General features: G+C 36.0%; 1 protein-coding gene across 3 annotated transcripts in view; it reads left to right on the forward strand.

The window, feature by feature from the left end:
• The window catches only part of LOC135220526 (protein bric-a-brac 2-like), a 485,115-nt gene that overhangs the window by 192,089 nt on the left and 270,412 nt on the right, over positions 1-22,614 (forward strand). For 2 of the 3 annotated variants that reach the window (XM_064257703.1, XM_064257706.1), the window contains exon 2: positions 1,812-1,938. The gene's annotated coding sequence lies outside the window, so the exon portion shown is untranslated. The remainder of the gene's footprint in view (positions 1-1,811; positions 1,939-22,614) is intronic. The other variant, XM_064257704.1, reaches the window with a different exon arrangement.

Raw genomic sequence — 22,614 nt, forward strand, 5'->3', positions numbered from 1 at the left:
GTCGAAGTGGTGGCATCCTTTTTCCCAGAAATCATAGAGACGATCACTGAAAAGTAGCCTATCCTTTCTTTTGAAATCTTCAATGACTTATTTTCCAAAAAAGAACTTCACTTAACGTTCTTACGTCTTTACCCCAAAAATTAGTCTGCAGCTTTGTTCTACTATCTCTCTAAATCTTCAGATGAAAACCCTTAAGTTATGAGTCCACAAACTATAAACCCAGGATGGTACTAGAGGGAAATTAGCCTGCAAAGAGACAAGTTATAGGAAAAGATGATTATATATATATATATATATATATATATATATATATATATATATATATATATATATATATATATATATATATATGGGGAAAGCGTGACTGAGGTAAAGCAAGGACTCACACTGCTCACAAAGATTTGAGCCAAAAGTCCTGCCTTATTTTTATGGCAGTAAACAACAGCTCCATCAGCTCCTACAAAGGGACAAAGGGAGCTATAACTCAAGATAAACCATCACTTACAGTCATCACCACTAAAGAGCAAAGCCTTATTACAAGCTCTCTCAGCCTACAATCTACTTTGTTGTTGTTGTTGTTGTTGTGGTGGTAGGAAAGGTCGATGGAAGAGCCTAAAAATGCGTTTCGTGTTTAGTTAAAGATACGGGAATTTCAGGATAGGATATTTATGATTTATTTATTGAAATGAAAATGTATAAAATTAATAATATGCATATTAAACAGTACAGAAAAATTATTTATAGTAAGAAATATAGCGCATTTATTTTAACTTTCGTTGGTGAAAGAGGCTCTATTTGACCATAGATTCTAGCACGTTTTAATTTACGTTAAAAGTTAGGAATATGTTTACAATTCATGTGGTAGGGGAAAACCCGCTTCACGAGTAAGCTGGAGGTCGGATCACGCTTTGTTCTGGCTTGTATGATTGTTTATGTATGTATATTATTAGTTTGTTTGTTCTGTCATGTGAAAGCTTGCCTTACAAGTTAATGGCCTTCCAGTACTTGGTACAGATAGTTGTTTGCTAGTTATAGATAACTGCATCAATATTTGCGTCGGAGTATATTTCTTATTTACAAAAGTTGTGTAAAAAATTTTCTTTATAGAATTGGGACAAAGAAGTTTCCTGTACTCATGAATATTTACAAATATTTTGAAAGAAAAAGATTAATGACTATTTAAAATTTAGTTAACAGTAGAGTTTCTAGAATTAACAAAGATCTGGGTTATCTTATAAGAACCATGCAATTAGATGTAAAATTTACCTTGGAAATGGAAAATTCCCTAAAATTATTTTGCTCACTTTCAAACCAACAAACATCTCAGACTTTAGTAATATTTTTTATTCTATCCATTCATTTTCAAATTTATGTTACACAAACCTATTCAGTCTCTTGTTAGGATGTTATGGGTGGACTCACAAAATCTCAGTTTACACAACCATTTGAACATACAATAGATATCTAAACCATGCTATTAGTAGCAATCTTTTGACTTTCACTAAAATTCAAAGATTATTTTTAAAACAAATTTCACATCGATTATTTAAGGCATATTTTTACGAAAACGCTGTAACCTAAGAAGTTCAGCTTACCTCTCAAAGACATTGCGCCACGGTTCTAATCTCTCTCTCTCTCTCTCTCTCAAGATTTCTGCTCTTGGGGGAAGAGAAAGAGATTAAGTGAGATGCGAGATTGTCATTCAATCGAGGAACCTATTTGTTCTAATCATGGTTACCCTTATCAAAACCATTTTCAGTTATATAAAAACTTATATCACAATTAACTAAAGCTACATTTCTGTTCTCCAGCGCAGTTATCGGGGACGTGGACTTGTCATCATCAGACGGCACCTGAAAGCGATGGTCAGACTCTGCCTGAGGGCCTACTGCTGAGCGAACACGAGTTAGAACATTCATCCCTGTCTACCCACAGTGAGTTTTTTTTTTCTTTTTTTCCACAGTCAAGTTGCAACCCAGCAATACGCATCTCTCCTATCAATCATAGTAGAGCACTGGGGTACAATTTAGCACACACAGAGATCACTTTGAGATGATCTTGAAGCAAAGACATACTAAAATTATTATTTCACATCAGGACTCACCTACTGCATCGCTTACATACTGCATAATCTACTTTCTAGATATATAACAGCTCAGAAGCATCAAAAGTCCAAGAAACTCTTGCCTTTTTCACGCCTGATGATGAGATAGAGCCAGGTTTACCAAAAGCGCCACCGACAAATATCCGCTGTTGGTTGCTTGAAAAACTGCAAATATGATCACTTGATAGTGACTAAGTTTATCGATAGGAGGCGTATATTTAACTACGTCAAAGACAACACTTGAAATGAATTTACACAGCGCTGAAACCATATTCACGATCACGGTTGTCTTGGTTGTTTATCGATTAATTTGAAAGATGATAACAAGAAGTATCTTTTTTTTCTTCTTTTTTTTTTTTTCTTTTTTTTTTTTTTTTTTTTTTTTTTTTTTTAATGAAAACTTACCTGTTACCCGTCAGCGAACACGTGAGCAGATCGAAAGTGCTAACAAAAGGGAGCGAAGATCGACTTTCTGACAGCCTAAGTGGTCACAGGAAGTAGGAGACTGGATTGTTGCAATCGCCTTCAATTCATCCCTTGTAAACTGGCGCCATGTTGCCTAATTTCCTCTCATCTAGCAAGCCGTAAGAACAAAATCCTCTGTTTTTAAAACTTGGATGTCCTTCACCATTCTTATTTATCAGTTTCCTAATTTATCTGTTTTTCTAATAACTAATCTCCTCTTTCTGTATTTCCCATTACTTCTTATTACCTCTTTCGAATAAACACCATATTACCTGGAAGCTTTCATTATCAATTTAACGGCCTCTATGGACTTGTCCCATATGAATAGGGTTCATCTTCTGAATAATAATAATAATAATAATAATAATAATAATAATAATAATAATAATAATAATAATAATAATAATAATAATAATAATAGTTCCAGTGGTCCACAATAATATTGCATGTGAAGTATAAAGTCTTTAATTGATAATAAAAGCTTTCGAACCTTATACTAGGGTCATCTTGACTGAAGATGAACCTAGTATAAGGTTCGAAAGCTTTTATTATCTAATAAAGACTTTATACTTCACATGCAATATTATTGTGGACCTGGAACAATTGTCATCATTTTAGACACTGGAAATTGTGCCCACTAATAATAATAATAATAATAATAATAAATAATAATAATAATAATAATAATTAGGGCGTCTTTTCCAGAATCTCTCTAATGCCCTTGGAAGAAGAGCAAATTCAGTTTGAAGTGGCGAACGATATCAGTTATCAGGCAGAGAAAAGTCAGCCTCAAAGATCCTTGGGGTTGGTTCCCCATTTCTTTTCCAAGGAATAATATATTTTCTGCAACCAACGATACAGGATTATAGCTTGAACGCCCAAAAGACGAGAGAGAGAGAGAGAGAGAGAGAGAGAGAGAGAGAGAGAGAGAGAGAGAGAGAGAGAGAGAGAGAGATGCTTCTAGCATTCACGTAAACTTAATGAATAAGAGGGGAAGATGAGATCCCAGCGTCCTCTCTCTCTCTCTCTCTCTCTCTCTCTCTCTCCTCTCTCTCTCTCTCTCACCGGATGTTCACACAAACGTGCCACTGTGTAGCACCAAATCCCTTCTTATTCTTATTTATTTTTATTTAACTTCTACGAAGTTTAATTCACAGGTGAACTTTCCCACCACAGAGAATCCACTGCGGATGCGAGAAATTTGACTTGAATAATAGATTGAGTGAGCAATAAGTAATTTAGCCATCGGTGCTGCTCAGGTGTGTGCTTGAGCCTTGACGTACTTTATACTGATATAATTGAAATGGAGTTTTTCACCCCTCAATCCAAGAAATAATAGATTACCTTCAAAGGAATCACAAATGAATGACCACCTGTTCCAGCTTAATTAGTTATCTGTGCCTTCATGATCAGCGGACGACTTTTTCCCGCTTAATTTTTCTTCGATTATCCAGCGATTTTCCATCTGTGATTAATGTAATTTTAAAACTAAAATAATTAAAGACAAGATCACCTTATTGCTGAATTTTGACCTCTGAAAGGGAAACAACGGTACGTTAATGTTTCTGAATACAGTTGGTGATATTGTACCAAAACACGTTACATAATTATCATGTGGCTAATGGAATGGGACTATCAGCATATAGAGGAGCGCCGAATCCTATAGATTTTGGAAATGACTCACCCCTTGGTTTGTTGAAAAAATCAGCAAGTAAGTGAACATCATAACACAAAATCCTTGTAAATGACCCTCCTCTAAACCAATGACGATCATACCTCTGCCTTTAGCGTCCATTCCTTGGCAAAATCCTTGAGCTATCCATTCCCGCTTTCAGTGGGTTCACCTCCAACAGTTATGAATTAGAAGTGTAACTTCTGCCGGGACAGATTTGGGTTCCTCTTTTAGCCATCTAAAGCATATCCATAATTGCTGCTTTGTCTCTAATGAGAGGCCCCTTAGTCTTTGACTGAACTCATCCACAAGGCATAAGAGTTACACCCACATGGGAGACTTACACTAGGTTGTACCGATAACTGGGTTGTGGGGTGGGCGGTGGGGAGGGGTTGCTTGAAGAGGCAGGTGAAGTACAAGTTCACCTCCGTCAATTCTGGAAATGATTGAAATGATTTTCCCCCAAGTTTCGCTCTCATTAATTTTTTGTCAGGCAACTTATGAACAACATAATCCAGAAACATGATCCAGAAAATCAGCTTTCATGCACGTACAGAATCACACACATACACACGCATATGTATATATATATATATATATATGTATATATATATATATACATACATACATACATACATGTGTGCATGCATGTATGTATTAAGATAATATATATATATATATATATATATATCATATATATACATATATATACATATATATATATATGTATATATAATATATATATATATATATATATATATATATATATATATATATATATTTGTGTGTGTGTGTACATATAGTCTGGATTGTAGAATGAATTCAGAAAAATAAGCATTTGGAGACATACCCGATACTAAATAATAGAAAATATATTTAGTTGCACTCGAGTTTTTTTGTCTTCCACCACACTTACCTCATTGATCTTTCGGTTTTGATATTTGGTTTATCGTCTGAAATTTCATAAGAATCGAAGTTCCTGCACTGGTACCGTTATCAATTATGTTCAGTTTAGATGACAGCGACGTTTCCACATTTGCAGCAATTTTAAAGTGATTATTTCCGTCATCACATTCCTCACGATTTAAAACTTGGTTAAGACCGCCTCAAATACTGTTTACTTAAGAGATACATCAATGAAACCTTTACAAGGGACGCATATCTGATATATATTCCCACAAAATGTATATAAAATGTGCGAGTCAGTTTGTTTGAATAAAATAAAGGACCAATAGTTAATTACACTAGGAAACCCGTAAGCTTGTTTGATTTATTGCAAAGTGGAAAATGAAGATGATTTTGAAATAGCCTTAAATGGAATGCCTTTGTGGTTCGTTATTAGGAAAGAAAGAATTTGAAATGACCAGATTAATACTGAATTACCCCTGCAGCAGGATTAATCAGTGCTTGATTAGCCATTGATGGAATGGGATGGATTTGCCTCCTGTAAGCAAACCACTAGCCTTCTTGCCTCCTGCCTTCCCATTGTGATCAGGCTCTCGTTTAGATTAAGAATTGATCAGATCCATGGAAAAGGCAGTTCCTCGTTTAAGTCAAATCTAATCAGCGACTCTATGGTCTTTAATTAAATACTTCCCGGAAAATAAGTCGACTACGGGCGATAAAAGTAAAGTCTCTCATTACATTATAATATCATCATGTTTCATTCACTGTTGGTTTCTCCAGAAATTGGAAAATTCGGTGCTCGTGTAATTCGGGGCTTGTGTTTATGATTATCCACTCCTACGAAAGATTCATCTACACGAACGTATTTAAGCACAATGACCTAACGTTAGATTATTTTCTTAAAGAAATGAAATTTGAATATAAAAATTTGAGCTATGAGGGTATGCTTTAACAAAACTTAAATAGTACCTTCGAATTGCCAAGAGTTTTCTTTTCGTTTAGAAGATCATCCTGTACATATCCTTTTTTTTTTTTTTTTTTTTTTTGTATGAAACCATGTGAAAATGAACATAAGTAATACCCAAATTTGTTTTGAGGATTTAAATAGCTCCAGTCCTCAGTGGGTGTTTCTGACAATCACAACGACAGCCGCAGCTTGCCATAACATGTAGTTAGTAAATTTCAAAAGTGAATGCCCCCATTTAGGGATTATTGAAAACTGTTTTCCAAGCAGCTTTTACTAAGATTTTGTACCATTCGCTGCGGTACAAATCTCTTCTCTTTAGTGTTTTATGGTCAGTGTAACCTTGTTTTCTCTCTCTCTCTCTCTCTCTCTCTCTCTCTCTCTCTCTCTCTCTCTCTCTCTCTCTTGCATTCTGAATGTATCACGCTGAGAAATTTGTCACAAAAACAAGCTTCTTGGTCCCACCGTTGTGAATTTCTTATCGATTCGGCTGCTGGTGGATTTAATATTCCAGTTCAGTCATAAAACTCCTTTCTCCGTTTAGCTTTAAGTATTTTGGAGAATGGCCAGGAGAAATTATGGGAAACTCTTGCTCTCGCTGATCCTTATTCTTTTAGAATTATGAATGAAGCAATGGTCTCCATCACACGGATTTTGGCGTCGCTCGTGGAGTCTTTTTTTTTCAACCTTTCAGATTCGAAGATCGTTTACAACAGTAAATTAATGAGTAGGCTTGCTACCATTTGTAACAGGGTGAATTTGGCGGATTTAGGGAACAGAATTAAAATCAACTCAAGTCTGATGCTCTGTCGGGGAAAACAAGGTTCCTTATAATGATATATTCGACTGACCAAACATTATTATAATATAATATAATATAACTTAATATAACAGACAGTAACAGGCTAAGTAAAGGTAGCCAGCGAGACCAGCTTCTTGGGTAAAGCAGCTTCCCCTCTAAGAGCAGAAGTTTAACGATATCATTTTTAACATATAAACTGGGAGGTTGAATGGAGAGCATGAGGAGGTCGGTCCTTCATAGGTTGAGTTTTACGGTGCCTCATTTTTATAAGTGGTAGGATTTTTTTATTAATTCAAAACCTTTCATAGAGCCGAAGAACATACCATTCATCTCGCATATATCTATTAATTTAGTGGTCACAATATAGTGAAAATTTTCTTTGCGAAGATAAATACGTATTTAAAACCTAACTCATGTAGATTTTTTTTTCTACTTTATCACTAATTTTATACTTTTGTTGACTTCTGCCTCACAATCGTCGAAAATAGCAAGTCTGTTGGCATATGTGGATAAAACGTAAATAAATGCGCAATATTCTCTGTGCACATGGTACATTTCCGGATCTTCCGTAATATATATATATATATATATATATATATATATATATATATATATATTATACTATACATACTATATACATACATATATATATATATACATATATATATATTATATATATATATATAATATATATATATATATATATATATATATATATAAGTGTGTGTGTATGAAATTTTTTTATAACACCGTGATTTATATACAATTAAGCTACAGATGTCGTTAAATATCGAATTCACGCTACTTCGGGAATATCCCCAAAAGGTAATTATCACCGAAGGCCGATTTTTAAGGTGATAAATGGAATGGTGCCAAAGTCTGGAACACTCGAAATTACCTTTCCAGCGACTCCAGTCTACAGTAATCACTAAGGTACTGTGTCGAGTGTTCGAGCCTCTTCAGTACCATTCCATTTATTACGTAAAAAATCCGCCTTTGGGGGGGGATATTCCTAAAGGAGCGTGAATCGATATTTAAGACATTTGTAACTTAATGGTTATATATATGTGTAAGTGTACGTTTTTAGGTTAGATTCTGTTACGTAATTATTCATCGGAGTGTATTATATAAAATTATTAAACCATGCAAGGGAGCATACGGTGCTCCTATCTGTTCATTTCTTTCATTATCTTACGCTAAATTTTCCCGAATATATACTGAAAAATCGCGTTACTAAAGGAAGTAAGCTTCTGTGTGACGCACTGAGCGGTGTGGATGTTATTTGACTCGTCTGTCATATGTGTCATAACCTGGCATCCTGATTAAATACAAAACTATTTATTTTTCTCAAAGAAAAGTCTCCTGGTGACAGTAGATGGTCTCACGGAAGGGCTGAAATGAGTTGAGTGTAAACGATGCCTGAGGATCATTATCTGACTCTTAACTGCCTTGTGATCTGGTTCGATTTCAACGTTGACGTGTAGGTTAAGAAACTGAACGGTTCTGCGAACCACTTATGCACGGTAAGCAGACAGTGGTTTCTGTGCCACTTCTGCTCGCCCTCTCCGGGAGGGAGGGAGGGAGGGAGGCAGCGATCGAGGGGGGGGGGGGGGGGGCGGGTTTCACAGGAGAGAGGCTGAAAGACTCCTCCCTTCGGGCTCTGCGGCGATTCCGCGTCCGTCACGTGCTGTGGAGATGCGCTGTCGTGTCCCGACTCGTTTCTCTTAATAAACTGTAAACGGCTGTTGACTATTCTCGGCGAGGCCCGTTTAGCTTTCAGTTAGGATTCTGTTGCCTGGTCGAGCAGTCTTTTGAAGGCTGTCGATTTGCTGAGACGCGATCAGCAAACAAATTGTTTATTTCCTGCCATGACGTCCACTTTCATAACGAGATTATGTATGTATGATATATTTACCCTGACGTGAAGAGCTCGAGGCATGTAAAAGACGAGGCAATAAAATAATGGCAGTTTATTAAATGAAGCCAGTTGTGAGATTACCTTTGAATTCTCGCTCGGCATGAATTGTCCAGTCGCCGGCGCACGCCACCGATGCCGTTATGCAGGGTGCCAGGAAGTGGGCGCTTTTGCGCCGCCCAACCTTCGCATGTGCATGACCTCCCTTCATCATTGTCGATATCTGCAATACAGCTAAAATGTAGATGAGATGCAAACCTTTTATGCGTCTGTGCGTGTGTGTACGTTAGTTAGTTGTTATCGATATCTCTTCGCTAGAAAAGATTTAGCGTGATGCCAACCACTTTTGTGTCGAAAGAAGCAATTTGTTTTTATTTACCTGAATGCATCATGATAACTTCTAACCCTCTACTGAAGAACTGCTCAACATTTTGAGTATTTTTAGGTTTCACCGGTTTCACAAGCGTATGTCCATATATATATATATATATATATATATATATATATATATATATATATATATATATATATATATATATATATATGTATATATATATATAATATGTATATGTGTGCGTATTTATATATATGTACTTTATCCATAAGTAAATATTTATATATGTATGTATATACTTTTATGCATATATATATGTGAATATATACTATATATATAATTTATGCTTATGTATATATGCATTATATACATATATATATACTCTATATATATATATATATATATATATATAATATATATATATATATATCACAAGTATAAAGAGCCTATTAAAACACTCTTGTTTAAAGCTAAGGACTATATATTTCGGTGGACTGACTTCCACCCTTGATGAGGGTGGAAGTTAGTCCACCGAAATATAGTCCTTAGCTTTAAACCAGAGTGTGTTGATGAGCCTTTTATACTTGAGACGTATCCTTTTTAACAGAAGGATTTAATTACATATATATATACTATGTTATGTGATATATATATATAGTATATATATATAGTATATATATAGTTATTATATATATATATATCATATATATATTTATATAATATATATTATATATATTAAATTATGTATATATTATATATATTATATATTTAGTTGTATGTGTGAATGAAAGTAAAGCTGCATGTCTGTTTTTTTTTCCGCTGGAATAACAGTTTGTTATAAAATATAATAAATTTAATTAGCCTTTTAACCAAAAATTCTCCTTACATATATACATACATAAACGCATGCTCGTCTTTATATATAAATCAACCTCCAGAAGATTAATACGTGGTGATGGAAATTTACAACCGAACCTACAGACAGTTTGAAACCAAATTTTGGAAGACACCCGACAAGTGAGGAAGACGAGGGCGGGAGCAATCCAAAATAAAGTACTCTGTTCACTTTATTTTGAATTGTGTGTGTGAGTGTGTGTGTGTGTGTGTGTGTGTGTGTATGTGTGTGTGTATAGATAGATAGATAGGTAGGTAGATAGATCGATAGCTATTGATATAGATATACTGCCATATGTGGCTCCAAAAAGCATTAGTTTTACGGCTCTCAGCAAAGTACTTTTGGATAGTACTGCCAATCACAAGCCTTCCTCGACCTTTGCTACAACCTGCGTATTTGAGCTAAGCAGCGACGCAATGAAACTGAAGGCAACATTCCCAAGGAGTCCTGACGTGCGGGAATCGAACCCGGCATTTTGCTGAGATAAACGTCTTTCTCATGAGACAGGTTTCCGAATGGAAGGGAAAGTCGATATCTTATTCTGGTGGTCATTTCTGGTTGTGAGCAGTAACGTGTAACAGAAATTGTGTATAATCAATTTTCCTCCCTTTGCTTAGATATTTCTTTTGCTTCCACTTTTTCCTAGAACCTTTTGAGGAACTGCTTACTTGAACCATTCGCTATCATAAATAAATCGACATTATTTTTGGTATTTGTCATAATATATCTATCTAATTTCCTCATAAAGTAATTCAATATTGTTAAACCGAATTTTCTATGTTTTCTTGTACTCTTTGAGTAGTGGGAAGGAAGAACGTGAAAAAAATCGCCTCATTTCTATCTTCTTCACTTTAAGAAATGGGGCAAAGGAAGAATAAGCTTTGCATTGTGGAGTGGCCTATTAATAAATCCGATTCGCACAAAGATGCGCAAAGTTCAGGTGAGGCGGGAAAAACATATTGTTAGTCTTGGGATTGACACTCTCCCTTCCCCTAACAAGCTTCCTCGACCTGTTTTTTGTTTTCTCTGTCTGTCTGTCTGTCTGTGGTAGCTGAGTGTCGTGGGTGAAGTCCCAACATCTACTTAAGATTCATTAGTTGTCTGATGATTCTCTCTATCAGAGCGTGGTCCCTGTCATCAAGTGACTTTAACGTTCTTATTTATTTATATTACTCGTTACCTCATTTTATTATATTTTCGTCGCCTGACAGGAGTCTCGTCCATATCGACTTCTGTAAGTGTTTTAATTTTGTGATACTGAATTATTCTTATACATTGAATTATTCTTATACATTTTCCCTGAATGAAAATTTAAGAGCAACGGAATTTTCCTAAACATTTTTTTTTATGGTGTTGCATCCGAGGAATATTACTTCCCGTAGACTTCTGTTGTTAAGGAATATATATTCAAGTCCTACAATTTATGCTCAATGAAATCATCGTTGATGTCATCTTATTGAACATGTTCAAGGAATTATGTTGCTCTTGCAGCATTCTAAATCTCTGAACTTTACGCATTTTCTCTACTATTGTAATCATGCCAGTTCTTTTAAAGGTACATCATTTATGTTTATGAAGTATACGCTGATACTGTGGTCATATACGTATACACTCATTAATCTACAAATGTCTTCTAGTATCTAATTTACGCTACTTCGGGAATACCCTCGAAGGGAAAATATCACCAAAAGATGATTTTTTAAGTGCTAAGTGGAACGGCGCAGAAGTGTCTCGGACACTCGACACAGTAATTTTCCAACGACTTCAGCCGACGGTAACCTCAAGCTATCAAGGGAGTTATAAATTCATGCCGAATCTGTCTACTTGTTTATTCATCGAGAGCAGAGAAATTGTATAATTGGCGTCGGCATTAACCCACCGCCACCACGATAGCTATTTGATACGTTTGGAACACGTGACTATAATTTATGAAATTGTTATCACACCGGGATTTACATATATACAATCATTAAGTTACAAATGTCATTTCATATCTAGTGCACGCTACTTCAGGAATCTTTGGGGCCTTCGTCCCTGGTGCAGATGTATTGGACAATGTCGAGTTCCGAATAATGGTGATCCAGATACTGAACGATTACTTATACTTATATATATATATATATATATAGTATATATATAGTACATACATCATAGTATATATATATATATATATATATATATAGTATATAATATATATATACTGGCACGAATAAAATAATAGAAAAAATGCGTATAGTTCAGAAATGTAGAATGCTGTAGTAGCAATATAATTCCCTGAACACTCAGAATATATTGGTGTCCTTTGATTCGTTATGAAAGCGATTTTCCAGTTTGTGCGTAATATGTTTCATCACACTTTTTACAAGGAATTTCATATATGCATACCATTATCAAATTACTGTAAGATGAAAGGATTTTAGAAATTCCTAGAATTTTAAAGCTTTTCAACATAGACATTGTTTTCAGCAACATTAATGTTAAGAGTTTAGTAATAAAAAATTCTCATAAAGATGTTTCTGGCTGCATATAGGAAAAGGGAATAAGAGATGAGAGGTGTTGTGATGTAAGAAGTGCTTTTTCAGTGGTGCAATTTTATGATAATATTCTGTATGGAAAAGAATTGGAGACATAGTGACAACTGGGGCGAATTTTAGACATCTCAATTGGCGGACAAATATCGGTGAAAAGAACAACTGTTGATAGTCAAGGAAGGAATTAGGTTCCCTAGAAGCTCTTTTAGACTTGAGTCGCCATTTGCAAGGGAACCTTGAGAAGGGTTTTGAGTGCAGAGTAATTCAAATATATTTTAGTGCTTACAGACAGGCAACAGTGAGTTACTGTGGATGGGATCTTTAGTGAACCAAAACCTATTTTGTCTGGAGTTCCACAAGGTAGTGTTCTTGGTCCACTGTTATTCTTAGTGTATACAAGTGATATGATTGTTGGCCTGGAAAACAAGATCGTTCAGTGTACCGATGATGCAACACTTGTGGGTGTAGTAAAGTCTCCATTAGGTTGCAGCAAAGTCTCCACTTAAGAGAAATGAAGCTGCCATCAGCCTCAATCGGGACATAGACCGGACCAGAACTCCAGTGAGACGAAAACTCTCTTATTGAGCGGATCATGTCGGATTTCCTACCCCGTCCTCCCCTTCAGGTGGATGAGTCTGAAGTTTTAACTATTCTACGTGTAAATTCTGACTCACATCAGCAAATACCGCACGAAAGTTAGGTATTGTTTGTACTGCCTCATATATGGATGTTTGGTTCAGCCAACGATTTATCTATTTTAGATAGAGTGGTTCGTGGTGGTAGGTTTCTGTATTCTAACAGTAATTATGACTTGGACCATCGGCAGATAGTCCCAATGCCGAGAGCGACCAGATTCGCTGATCAGTAGCACCAGTAAGCAGTAAATGTACCTCACTGTCGAACTTCCCTGTTGCAGAGGTCATTAATCTTAATCCTCACGCCGTTGGACTGTGGAACAACCTCCCATAGGATGTCGTGCAATTGCAGCTTCATAATTTCAAGCGAAGATGCAATGTATTACTACCCTAAAACTATTCTCCTTGAATTTTAATACATATTTATCTATTTCTTAATTTATTTAATTATTGTTTTCCTTTTTAATAAGTGGGATCTCTTTTTTACGTATATCCCTTTAGCTCCCCTCACCTCTCAATGAACACCATATTCTTTGGAAGCTTGAATTTCAAGTCAGTAGCCCTTGTAGGTTTGCTCCATATTAAGAGGTTTCATCTTCTGAATAATAATAATAATAATAATAATAATAATAATAATAATAATAATAATAATAATAATAATAATAATAATAATAATCTCCCTGAAATTTGTTTTTCTACAGAGCCATGGAGAGAGACAGATTAATGAGCAATTGGATCTTTGAATAAAAGATATTGGAAGATAATGTGTGACTAATTCTGTCTTGGTCTCTTGGGTCGATGACGTGAGCATTTTTATTTTATTTCATTGGGTGAAGGCGAAGCAGAAATGAAGGATGCTAGAGTAGTAGTGCTTATGGTAAATTTGATAATGCTCATAGAAGTGACTGTTTTGGAAAAAAAGAGTAGACAATGAAGATTTTGAAAAAAGGAATATCCTGGGTTTAATAGGAGTAGATGCTTTGGTATAATAGTAAAAGTTTTATTGACTAGCTAACCGAGTTGAGTAAGGTATGTTTGGGTGAGGGAAAAGATCCAAAGAAATAGACAAAATTGTCCTTGTATAAATGGGATAGATACAATGTCAGAATTAAATTCACAAAGGGAGATTTTTGGCAGAATTTTTATCAAGTTCATCAGAATACATCCACACTGCAGCAAGACATGTTATAAACCCAAATTGGTAGCTTATAGTAACATATCACAAATGGACTGAGTTCAGGTTATCGACTTACTGGCAATTCTGATCAGTGCTCCAGGCAATTATCCAGGTTAGGTCTACTTATATTTGTTGATGTGATTTCAACCTGTTTGATATATAAACAATGTTTTACTGTAGTGGGGATGCACCCAATGGATGTTTAGATGAATAAGAAATTCCCAAAGAAATTATTCCTTCATATAGGCTTAAATTGGAGTGAAGAGATTGTAAAAATTATGAGAGCTTAATGTATGGTAGGATTGTGATTGAGTGAGTAAGACAGGTAGCAAGGAAAATATAAGTCTTGGAAGGGGTGAGGATGTGTGCATAATTTTTTTTTCTTTTGTCATGAAACAGTTATGAGAAGTTCGAAAATCAATGGTAAAGTTATGCCTGGCAATGTGGATGCCCTTGAAGATATATGGTATGCAAGATAAATACCTAAGAAGAATCAAGGTTTAAGACGGAAGGAAAGCTAAGCATTAGAATATATAGACGAGAGTTTGTGTCTTCAGAGTTGTTTTGTATATTTGTGGATGGAGTGGTGCAAGAATGAAGTTTTGAACTGTTGATGTTTGCAATTGATAAGGTACTGATTAAGTACAGTGGAGAGAACTGAAGAAGCTATTGGTGGAGTTCGAAAGTGTTACATGAGAGTGGAGGTGGAAGAATTAGAAACAATTTATTCATATTGGGAATTGGGGGGACATATAATTGGTGATGGTTGGGTGAGAGAAGTTAATGACAGAATATAGCCAAGGAAAGTAGGTGGGTGCATACAAAAGATTAGAGATATACCTGGAGTGAGTGTCCTTGGGAGCCTAGATTAGAGTACAAGAAAGGATTTTGGAGCCTAGTCCTGTTTATGAAAGCGAAGTCTTGATGTAGAATGTAGATGGAATAATAAACTTTGAGACTGTTGAGATCAAGTGTTTGTATAATATCACTATATAATTGAAAGAGTAGTGAATACGAAGATATGTAAAAGTGCTAATATGAAATGAATGAAAGTATTTTGAGGTGGTTTAGTATTGCGTAAAGGGGGATCATACGGAAGTGTTAGGAAGGAAGGGAGGCCTAGAAAACCATGTAATGGATGATGTGAAGAAAAAACTGTAATTTCCATGAAGCTTAAGAGTGTTCTTAAGACAGAGTTGAATAGTGCGTGTCCAGGTGCTCAGCCTTCTTTGTAGGTATATTAGATAAAGGGTCTTATGTGGAAGGTGTCTGCACAGGAAGTTCATCCGTTGTGTCTCTCATGTGGAAGTTTTCTGTACAGGGGCTCATTCACGATTGAGTCGTGGTGTGGAGTGTGAGTGCATATGATATAAATATCTTTACAAAAATTATGTATAGTCAATTCATATACTCTTTGAGTATTTGCTGTTTTTATATTTGATTAATATGCATATGCAAGAGCGCATGTGTGTTGCATAATTACCTTATACATATCTACGAATATGCGCATAATTAGACTTTTCTCATTCTTCAACATCACCGCTTTCATATGTGTTGTTATAATGGCGCTCGACGAGAGTATTCAGTATTGGGGGAATCTCGGCATGGTATGAAAAATAATTGAACCGTAACCTTTGGTGGAATGAAGTTGGAATAATAATTCATCTGCCTAAAATTACCTTAGCATAATGCAGACATATTCGCTGAATAACTCCCTCCTAATTATGAGTGCTTATCATATTCTCTCTCTCTCTCTCTCTCTCGTCATCTCTCCTCTCTCTCTCTCTCTCTCTCTCTCTCTCATATTTAATTTCAGTGTATCATGGGCTTTCCAATTCCTCATAAACGGAAAGCGGAAATGAATTTTACTTGTAGACGATGCGGGAAGAGAGAGAGAGAGAGAGAGAGAGAGAGAGAGAGAGAGAGAGAGAGAAATTGCTAAATTTAATGGCTACGCTCACGAGGTACATGCCATCCTGTAGCTAGTTATGAACAGTTGTTAATGGAAGATTATTATTATTACTATCATTATTCAACTGATCAATTTTGTTATGGATCGATATAAAAAACGATTGACGATCAAAATTCAGACCATGAGAGCCCTTTACTTGAAATTCGTGATTCGAAAATTATGATGTTGGATGTCACTTGGTAAGGTGACCATACTGGATTTTGCTGAATATCTTTTCGTAGAACTGCTATGGAAAAACCGATCTTATTTACTGGTTATCATCTTCGAATGCTGCCAAATTAAAGCTGCTGAATTGATAAGCGTGATGGCTAGGTTTGTTGGGTCAAATGATACTGTAATTATAATTTCATTCGAATTTGATGTGTAGGCTACCGTAGGTAAAGGAAAGCGGATTTTGTAAAAACTTCTCTCAAATGGAAATTTCACGTGACCTGGTTACGTGAGCCCTCATTTTTTTATCACTAATTTCTTCTTTCCCTCTGTAGACGTTGTGGCCGAAGAAAGGGATTTTTGTTTCTCCCAATTTCTTTAGGAATGAGATTGACAGAACCACACCCTTTTTGATAAACATCAGTAAATTCTGGAACCTATTGACAGCTGGGGGGAGTGATCCACAAGCCTGGCAAATGTGAACCGAGCGCTACAGTACTCGGCCTCGGTTCCAAAATCCGTTAGTGTGGCTGCTGCATCCCAGCGCCAGATTGGGGAGACCTGCCTAAGATTCCACCAGGATGGCTCGTTCTTGCTTCTGGTCGTCTCGCTGAAGGGTGGAACAACCTCCTGCGGTGGTCGCCCAAGGTTTTCCTTAAGATTTTGTTTAGGCTTTATGCCAGGTTGCCTGATCTGTCCCCACCTATTGCATCACTGAAATTCTCAATACACTTATTTATAATGTTTTTAATTATGCTTGTATTACTGCACTGGCATTTATACCCTATCGTTGACGTTTTAGAATTACTATTTTCCTGAGGTTGGAGGAAACAACTGTCGACTGACAGGATAAGAATAAGGTGTTTATTATAAACACCACAAGTGCATCAGCATTCAGGAGAAATTGCGTACAACGGAGACTATGCTTTACACACTCAAACACACACTATATTAGATATATATATATATATATATATATATATATATATATATATATATATATATAATATATATATATATATATATATATATGTATGTATATATATATATATATGTGTGTGTGTGTGTGTGTGTGTGTGTGTGTTAAATTACAGAGATGAGTCGATCCTGCCACCCTCACCAAGCACCATAGCTGATTGATAGATGCTCGCGCCTAGCCTACGTTTGGGACGGGTTGGTGGGAGGGAACCTTGGCACAGTGATACAGTCCCGCGACTGAGTTTGTTCTTACGCTATTTCAGAACTCTATTTAAATGCAAGTAGTCGATAAAGTGTTCCGGAGCCAAAAAAAAAAAAAAAAAAAAAAAAATGCGTGAAAGTCTCAAGAGTTGCATTCTTTTGATTGGATGGTTCCAGGATGTATGTAGTAAAGCTATATACAGATGTACGTAGTTTTACACATTCACTTATTTATTCCTTTGGGAAGGGTTCTACAGTTTTGCTTAAATACAGTGCAACATGATTCTGTTTGTATCATCCAAAATATCAGATGCAAAGGGTAATCTTGTGCGATTGCCATGTAGTGTTAAAGCTTTTTTCTTATTCCAATGTCATGTATCTTGAGAAGTATGTGAATTCACACTTAACATCATTTTCTCTATGGAATAATAAATTTGATATCTTTTATTCCCTCATATCTTTGCAATCCCAGCTCGAAACATAGTGTGACAAGGTTGGCAGTGCTGCCAGAGCTTGCTCGCACAACCTGCTACAAGGAGTCTAACAATAGACCTAATAGGCTTAACAGTCGTAACAAAATTATCGAAATATAAATATGAATTGCAAATAACTTTCTTAGAAATTGGGAGTCTTAGGCTATGTTCGCACTGTCCATATGTTTATATATATATATATATTATATATATATATACTATATATATATATATATATATATATAATATATATATATATATATATATATATATATATATATTATATATATATATATATATATATGGAACAAAGGATGAATATTTGCAAATATATGCACACGTTGTACAATGAGACGACGGTTTTCCATCATTTCAAAATGCAATTGTTGAGCACTGTGCAGAAATCAAAAGTAAATTTAATGGGCTTACATTTTACTTATTATTTTTATTATTATTATTATTATTATTATTATTATTATTATTATTATTATTAATGAAGCGACTCTCATTTAATCGTTTCCTTTTAATTATTCTATTATTACAATGATTTCGACTAATTCATCTGGAGAGAAGGACGTTTTCCCCTTTTTTGTGGTTATTATTATTTAAGGCAGATGGGAGCCAAAAAGCCACCATGAAATCAAGGGGAACAAATTATTCTACCAAAAAATGAGAAAGAAAACGCGGTAAATTAAGCGTAAAGTCAATAGCCTCCTCCGAAAGGCGAGCTGCAGGAGAGAGAGAGAGAGAGAGAGAGAGAGAGAGAGAGATGAGTAGGGTGGGGGGGGGGGGGGGGGGGGGGGGGAACCGGTTTGCGGGAAATATGGAACTGAAGTAGGAAATCAGACAGAGAAAGATTGGTGGAGAGTTTGTTGCTGCTGATAGGGGAGGGAGGGGAAGGAAGATTAGACATCAGAATGTTATATGATTTCGTAGATGTCAACGTGCGAGTACATAGCTCGCTCCTGTGCATCCATGACGCCGTCTAACCTTTTTGAAAATGTAGTTCCTATCGTTGCATCAGTTGACTATACAAAAAGTGACCCCTCTCCCCCTTCTCTCTCTCTCTCTCTCTCTCTCTCTCTCTCTCTCTCTCTCTCTCTCTCTCTTTCTCATTATTCATTGTTTTCAGTTGCTGGTACGAAAGTCATCTTTTCCTTTCTTGACAAAATCATTCATTTAGTTCTTCGGTTCATGTCTCAACGAGAAACAGACAGTCAGGTTTCCATTCAAGTCGGTGTTCGTGCTTGCTTCGTGTTTAAAGAGGACTTCTGTCTGTGTTGCAGAAATCAATAAGAACGATAATATCATTAAAAGGAATTCTATATGGAAGTCAATCGGTTTTTTTCTTGTGGCTTCTTTCTTTGTCGGTCAATAGGCGGCCCGACCGATCATCGGATGACTAAAGCCCAGCCAAGCATCCAGCGTTCGTAGTCACATATTGAGATTAAAAGCGCAATAGACTTTATTATTATAGAGTTCTTTATTGACATGATAACTGCAAAGGTCATAGACGTCGTGGTGGAATAACTGCTACCTTTTAATCTGTCAGCCAGCTGTAAATTAATCATCTTAATTAGGGTTTGCTTAACTTCACTCAGATGGCCACACACACACGCGCACACGCACACGCACGCACACACACACACACACAGACAGTAATCTGAGCCCGTGACTTATGTGCATGGTACCTACCATAGGGAACCAGATTATCATCGTGTCAATATCGTCGAAATTAGTAAAGAGAATCCTCGACAAAATGTTGGTTGTCATTCGAGTTCCCTTATCTTATCATGTAACGACTGGGAAACTTTAAAATGATGCTACACATCAATCTAGCTTCGAAGTTTTGACTAAGAGTAAAATGAAACCAGGCTTTTTGAGACAGAAATGATTCAAATATACTTCTTCTTTTACCTGCGTTTATGATTTTGATTGCTCCGTTTTCGCGTTCTTTCTTTGTCGTTCATCTGTTGCATTTTTTTTAAATCTCGTTATGTCAAGTAACGAGAAATATCGAATTATCGGAATCTGTTCGGTCTGGCAGCAGAGTTTTCAAAATGCGAAATGAACGCTGCTAAAATACACCATGAGACGGCCCTGCAATGGTCCAGCCGATAGCGAATTTACTTCATTTTATGTGGATTCTTTAAAAAAAGTTTTAGCTGCTGTCGAACATTTATTTATTTGCTTATTTTAGTCTTTCAGGTTCAAGAAATTCGCTTTTTTTCATTGTTCATTAGTCTTTTAAGCAAACTGATGCCTGGTGTTTTATGATTAATGGGTTAAGGTACATTTTGTAATTGAACAGCATAATATGCGGAGATATGTCGACGTATTTATATCTGGACACTGACAAGCATAAATCGCGTCAATTTAAGTTCTTTTAGAGATTTGAATTGGATATCGTTCGCAAAATAATCCACAAATCACTAAAATAATTGCCATAGATTTCGCTCTGTGGGAGCTTCGAGCATCTCTGGTTATGGTATGTGCACAACATGGCAACCTCACTATTAGCAGAAATGATTGATGGCTATAGGCAGGCGGTGCACTCGGAAACTTCCCTGGAAGGGAAATGTATCACAATTGGATCAGATCAGTGATTTGAAGATGATTTCACGGACGTCATGCAGCACAAATCACTATAAAACTGAAATGTTAGAGGTGCACACGTGATCGTGTGTGCACATAATGTGGGAGGCATCACAATTGCACTCAATGTGAGATGGCAGTCAGCCTAAGGCGGAACATACCTCAGAGCAAATTCCGTACCATTCCTACCATATGACTTCGTATGACAAAATGTTTGATTAATGTGAAAAGCATTGCGCCAAGCATTCAAAAAACTGTTGTCATGTTTGCGAGTAACCTTTGCGATTGATCAGTTGATTATATTGGTAAAGTTAACTCATGGCAGATATGAAGAGTATGAAGAGGCTCATTTTACATTTGATGGTCAAGGTGGGTCACTGGAAAATGTATTATTATCTGTTACTTGATGAGAATTCGTTTGAGGCTTCATTTTCCCGTGGTCTTCTTCATCTGTGCTTAACGCTTCCATAGCAAACTAAAACTGCTTGACAAGCCAAGCACTTTCTTAATTATCATCTCCAAATAAAATTTGCGTATTGGATAGATTAAATTACCGTAAAGACATCCTCAGTTTTCCGTACATTTATCTTGAAATGTCACAAAACACTTGCAAAGGCAATTATTCACACACACACACACACACGCACACACAGAGTTGAGTATCCTGTGAAATATATGTTGTAATACTTCTTATCTTATGTTACTGCTCATATGCCTTTGTTGACATTTTTTGAGATAAGATATTTCAAGACGTCATTTTTGCAGAAACTCGTCTCGCATTCCGATATTTTGAAGACTTCCGACACCGCTGGTGTGTCTGATAGAAAGTTCATCATCAGTCATACTGTTCTGCTTAAAACTCATCACCCATGTTAAGGATCCAGGAAATTTGAACTGATCTTTTGCTTTTTTTTAGTTGTGTTTGACTAGACCAAGTTTTCGACCTTATGGATGTCATTAGTAGTCTGTACGACGTCCTCTAAGGTACTTTCAGATCTGATGTTTAGTTTTAACCATTATTTATTTTCAGCTGTCAATTATTTATTTGCTTTTCGGTTATCAGCAAGATTATTTAGTTTGTTCCTGTGCTTTCCTCTTTGATCTTCTCGTCCTTTTACACATATCACCATTCTATTTTGTGGAGCTTTATTAGTCATTGCCTTTGGCTTCTTCCAAAAGAAGTGATTAATATTAATGAGAACAATATGTAAAACAGAAACAAGAGCTACGTGAACTAAGAAACCTATTTAGACAAGTTTCAAGCTGCCCTTTAATTGAATAGATAGGTTGAATTTGCATCAAAATAATAAACTGTAAGAACGAAATGGGAAAGTGGATAGTGATTCACCTGGGAACTGTTTCTAGGGGTACTGAACTTGACCAAGTTGCTTGGCCGGTATTCATTATTCATTTATTCTTTGAAAAACTGTGGTTAAGAGCATTTTTTTATTTTTAAAGCTAAGGATGACATCGAATCGTAGAGAATTGTTGGCAGGTGCCTGAAGAGAAGAGTGATCTTCATCTCTGAAAGGCCGCAATTGACAGAAAGTTGACCGCAGTAGGCAAAGGAAGGACAAAGTCAATACGAGCGAGAATTTTGCTTTGTGGAAGTCGTTCTTATGGTATAAAAGAAGAGAGTATTGAGACCATTCTGAATACAAGGTTCTTGTAACGTCATGAGAATGTGATGAAAAGTGAAATCCAAGAAGGTTTTTTCTCAAAATCTATATAACTGTGGAGGAACGCTTCGAGAGTGAACTGAGTTCTCATTACTGCATGCGAAAGTGACAGCTTATCTGCATCTCAAAATGCTGCGTAGATCTCAACGTATTTTGATCAAAATAA

Source organism: Macrobrachium nipponense, chromosome 2, assembly GCF_015104395.2.
Source record: "Macrobrachium nipponense isolate FS-2020 chromosome 2, ASM1510439v2, whole genome shotgun sequence".
In the NCBI taxonomy this organism is placed as follows: domain Eukaryota; kingdom Metazoa; phylum Arthropoda; class Malacostraca; order Decapoda; family Palaemonidae; genus Macrobrachium; species Macrobrachium nipponense.